This window comes from Pholcus phalangioides, unplaced genomic scaffold, assembly GCF_987345545.1.
Source record: "Pholcus phalangioides strain wild (caught in Gottingen) unplaced genomic scaffold, Ppha-v1.0 ptg000022l_1, whole genome shotgun sequence".
NCBI lineage: Eukaryota > Metazoa > Arthropoda > Arachnida > Araneae > Pholcidae > Pholcus > Pholcus phalangioides.
The window spans coordinates 39,635,060-39,641,059 of NW_028301615.1; positions in this window are offsets into that span (position 1 = coordinate 39,635,060).

Consider the following 6,000-nt stretch of genomic DNA (forward strand, 5'->3'; position numbering starts at 1 on the left):
CTTTTTTTCCTTCAAATTTTCTTTTATTATTTTTACTATTTTTCGAAACAGAAATTTCGGTCAGATGTTTTGACAGCTGGGTGCCTGCGGCAAGAAATATGACGGCGAAGAGATGAGGTAATGTCAAATGGAGATATATTTCCGGTGGTTACATTCCTCGTGTATGTGTGTAATAGTGTTGTTTTGCTAAAAACTGTTCTTGTTTCGTACTTCTTATTTTGTTTTCTTTTCCTCCCAAGTGTCAGTTTCGGTTTCCCCTGTCCGTTTTTAAATGAAAAATCTCTCCTTTGATCCCCACAGCTTATACCGAGACAGAGAGGAATTCCAAGAAATGTAACATAGTATATTCTATTGGGAAAACCAAGAAGAAGAAGAGCTTAGTCGAAGACATTTCGAAAGAAATAAGAAGACATCGCGTGTCATGACCTACAAGAGAGGTTTCTTATTCGTTTTTATATGGAAGTGGTACATGATAGTTTCCAAGACGATATTTAAGACAAGATTGTTATTAAAATACTTCCGGAATTCGGTCTTGATTAATGAGAAGCATTATTATGAAGGAAAAAGTTAAAATTAAGACGACGAACCCTGAATTTTTGATTCAAATACAAAGGCCATAACGGGCGTAAAGCAAAACTAGGTGGCGGAAAAAAATCCCCTATAAAAAATATGGACGTGGAATATAACTAAAATACAAAAAGAGGTTTTTATGTCACGAAAAAAACACTAATAATCTATGTAATACTCGAACTGCTCTACCAAATACAGCAGTTAATGATATGTAATGCACAGCCCTTAAAAAGATGAATGGTCTAAGTATGCATTGTTTCTTCCAATGTGTTGATTGCACTTCCTTTTAAGGGTGTCAATTGTGTTAGAATTCACGACCCGCGGATGAGAATGATATGAAACCCGCTAATAGAAATGATATTAGATTATTCTTATATGAAAGAAATTTTGGCTCAAGTTACTGGGGGTCGATAAAGGGATATCGTGCGAGATGATCCATTAGGATCAGGGATGCACAATCTCTGGCCCGCGGGCCAAATGCGGCTCACCAGGTGTGGTTTCATCCTGCCCACAAAAGTTATTCCGGTAGAAAAGTGACAATATACAACATCTAGGTTGACTATATTTCCTTCATAAAATTACGGGATATCACCAAAAAGTTGCCGATTTTTTTTCCATACCGAGCGCAACTCAGGTCTATCGACATGGGCAATTTACTACCTAGTGAGTTGTGCGGGAAGTGTAAATGCGTGTACCTAGTAATCCGAGTGCGTATCTTGTGTTGTGTCTGATTTTTCAGTGCCGCCATCTGTATTTCAGCAGGGAAGTGTAATGATTGAATATTCGTACCGTTTGCAGGCCTATTGCTCTCAGTGGTGAGACATTTTAACGGGGTGATCGCCTCGCATTTGCACCTCGAAGTTGGGAACCATAGAAAACCAACTTCATCCGACTACCACTGTGTCCCCTTGCCAGTTAAAACCGCAAAAAACTGTCAAAAGCAACTTGCCATTTACAATCGAAAAAGTTTAGCAAATTGCCAAAATATTGTCAAAATAAGTATGCAATTTACTGCCCAAAAAATTGTCAAAGGCGAGTGTAAAGTTGCGAACTATCGCTGACATTTCTGGAAAATTGCCAATCGCTGGAAATGGCGGGCACTGCAAGTTGAAATGCAATTCGCCAATAAAGGTGCATGTTTGGGAGATATGGGAGATGACGACAATAATTGATGATGATTATTAGAGTCAGAATTATCATAATATTATTTATAAGTCATGGAAATTATCTTGCTATTTTCATTTCAAAAATTCTACTACCTAAACCTTGTTGAAAATAAGAAAAAAACGGGACGTTTTATAAAAAAAAAGGTGGGGCGACCAAAATTATGGCAATATCCCGTGAAAAACGGGTCATACGCTGGCCCGCGGACTGAAAAGGTTGTATCCTGCTGACTGAGATGAATCGGTATGAAATGGCAAACATCACTCCAGCTTATAGTTTCCCCCACTGGTACACCATACATAAAGTATCCCCCCAATTACAAAAAATAGGCCCAAACGTTTTGCATCTTCAAAGGTGTCATTCCAGTATTACGTCAGCATGGATGGGGGAGAGGGAGTTTCCAATTTGCTGACTTTTGATGACAGGGGGAGAGGGGGGGGGGTTTGGATGATCCTTACGTCCTCAACCACCTTTCATGAAAATATGAAATGATCTTAATGGCATCTTAACGGGTGTGCCAAAAACGAGAAAAATCTTTCGCTAGTTTGTGGGCACCTGAACTAACATTTTCCCTAATGATAAATCCCTTACAGAGCCACTTCAGCGATCTCTAAATATTTCACGGATCCTTCAAGTGCTCGGGAAATGAGTCCGGACTGCTTAAGTGCTCTGGAAATATTTCTGGGCCTCGCTTAAGTGCTCTGGAAATGTGTCCAGGCGGCTCAAGTGCTGTGGAACTGTGAAACGCATCATTCAATTAATCCGAAATTATGCCTCGGATCACTTAAGTAATAAGGTAATGTTCCGCGGATTACTTGAGTGATGCAGAACCGCACTGGGGGGCCGCTTAAGTGCTCTAAAATTGTGCCACATGTCACTCAAGGGATCTCTAAATGTACCACGCATCTTTTAAGTGTTCTGGAACCGCGTCGTGGGCTACTTAAGTGATCTTTGAATGTGGCACGACCCTACTTCAGTGATCTGAAAATGTGCCACGGGCCACTTAAATGCTCCGGAATTGTTTCACGGGTCATTCAAACGATCTGTAAATGTGCCGCTTCCAAAATTGGGTTTGAGGGGGGTCAAGCCACATCAGATAACCTTCAGGGCCACATTTGGTCTGCGGGTCCACATAGGATGGAAATTAATTGAGAAATCGATTATAACAACATATAAAGGTATTTTATTTCGAAATTTTAATTTTAAAAAAAAAAAGTTTTTTATATTAAAAAAATATTTTTCTTTCCGTCTTGGGGGGGGGGTGGCACACGAGCCCCCTATGGCTCCCCTCCCGCGTATATGGCTTAGGAGAGGGGGGCAGTACTGACGAAATTTTGCTGACAAGGGGGGAGTGGGTCAAAAATGGCAAAAAATTTGCTGACGTAATACTTGAACGGCCCCAAAGTAAAAAGGGGGGGGGGGCCCGTTCATATCATTTTGTCCATTCTCTGTATAAGCAATGTTCCAACAAATTAATTCTAAGAATCACGCAAATTCATTTAAATGAATAGAATCGTATTCCGGAATCTGTTTATTCTCACACTAATGGTCAGAAAATTTCCAATTCCCAGTATATTGCGTGGTATGACCATAGAAAAGGAGCAATAAACAAAATTCCATTCCCATAAGATTATATATATATATATTGAGATGTGGGGTCGGATTTTTTTTTTTTTTTTTTTATCTCCCATTAACTTCACTGACACATTTACGCCAACGAGGAATGTAATTTACGGTGGCTTTGGTTGCTTTTGACTATAACACGAGAAGACAGATAGAGGGTGATAGGAAAGCCTCCAGAGAGAGAGAGAGAGAGAGAGAATCCTCCCTTGACAAACTCATCGCCCCTGGCAACATTTAAAGGAGAAATTGGTACGTACTCTTTCCTACCAGAATGGATAAGGCATTCCGAAACACCCTCCTCCACGCAATATTTGACAGCATTCACCGGAATAATACGAAATTATTTTGGCTTTCGCGCATTATCTACGGTTATTCCCGCGCTTCTCCATCCTTATCTCGCCGCCATAGATTTCAATCTATGTGACTCTTGAGAAAGAATTCGCACACCTCGACATCTAAATCTCATTCAATATCCATGAAATAGTTTTAGCAGGCTGGAGATTTTGGGGAGGGGCGAAAAAATATTTCTATACCCCTCTTTCTCATATCTTAAGGAATTTCTCGAGTTTTGATTATGCAAATCAGAAGTGGAATACCGCCTTGAGATTTCTCTATCAGGGGGGGCCTAAGAGACCCATTCATCTGGAATATTAACTCAAGGCAATAATGCAAACAGCGTTTGTTTTTGAAGAAGGTTTCTATCTCAATGTTGTGTGTGTGTGTGAGGATGTTATTTGCATTGAATAAATATCCGAGATGAATGTGTGCAAACACTAAACACACACGTAAATACGCGATATAATATACGTGTTCGGAAAATTCCACGTGAATGTTTCTTGCATGAGTTTGATGGGAGATATCATTCATAAACTGAATTTGATAGTTCGCGTTTCGTTATGTCGAGATTTTCTGAGTCACATGATTCAGTTTTGGAGTTGTCTGAATCTGAATATAAAAATTTAAATTTAATATATTCAAAGTAAGTGTTCGAATTTATACAAACATACTTTTGATATACTTCATGTTTAATATCACTATCATTGGAGAGAACGCTGTAAATGCATTTTCGTGTCTTTGAGCACATTGTAATCTACGCGAAAATTTTCATGATTTCAAGTGAACTTTAACTCACCAGAGACTTGGATTCAAATGTTTAAATATTGATGAAAGCATTCATAAGCTCGTGATACATATTTGTACCAAGCGAGGAAAAAGGATTGGCAGAATGACTAATTTGAGAGTCGTCACTTCTGGGGCTTAAAAAAAGTCGATTTTACAAAAATAAATTTGACACTTTCGATACTGACGGTACTTTAAAGTACCAACAGCTTTTTAACCCCCGTAACACCCCTTGCATACGTTGTTTGGTGTTCTTATTTTGTCGTATAAAGGGTATATATAACTATTTTACGATTACCAAATGACAGCTAAAATGTAGGACTATTAGAATGTTTTTTTAAATGTGTTGATTAATAAAATTTAGATATTTTCTGTCCCTGTAAAAGCGTTTACTGCGATGTACCTTTTTGTAATGCAGTAAAACACTAATTTAGGAAAATGTTTTGCTTTTTTAAAAATGTTCCCAAACAAATTATGGCTTTCTCAGTCGTAAAATAAACAAATATTTATTTTTCTGTATTATTAAATGTATTTGAATTGGTAATTTTTTTTATTTTTACTGTAAGCGTATGGAAATTTCACAAGTACCAGGTTAATTAAATCGGTGTGTAGAATAAATTCGTTTCTGTAATAATATTCAGAAGAAAAATACTTTTTTTTGTTTCTGGACCTTGATTATAAGTGAAATGACCTACTTTTCATGATAATTATTATCTCATTGTTGCTTAATGTGGTACTGAAAGGGTTGAAAACTATTTCACTCAACTGCAAACCAAATGTTTCGTATGAATTGGGTCAATTGGTTATTTCAAAATAAAATTGGGAATAGATGTCTGAGATAGTGTAAAGGTATCCGAAAAACACACTTTGAATACGTTTTTCTCTGATCGACATTTTGGTGCTTATCCGTAAGATTACAAGAATACTACTGCACCCAACAACCGTTTAAATTTTGTAAGAATGCGAATGAACTACATGTTTTTGTGGAATGAACCTTCGATTTAGTAATTAATCAATAGGAAATACCTTTAACAAAAAATTCTGAACTCAGATATTTTTGAATTTTTTCTTTTCTTCAATTTCAAAATTCACAAAATTTTAACAAATGCTCAGATATCCACATTTGAGAGATTAATATTTACCAAAACATGTAAAGCAAACATTTCTGAAAGTTTTTAGCATTTTTGGTGTAGTGGTTTTCTTTTCTTCTTACGGATAAGCAGCAAAATGTCCATGTGGGGAAAACGGGTTCAAAGTATGCTTCTTCGATACCTTAACACAAACATTCATTTCTTTCTTGTTTTATTTCTGAAAGAAACAATTTATCGAATCACACACGAAATATTTTGCATTAAATTTGCAATTAAGTGGAACTTTTTAAATTAATTTTTGAAAAAGTCTTTTTGAATCTTTTGAGTTCCTGGCATCCCTTAAGGCGTTGGTGCACGTGAAAATTTTCCAAAAATCACATTTTCGAACTTTTTAATTTCCCAATATTATGAAAATTTCTGAGTCCAACAATGT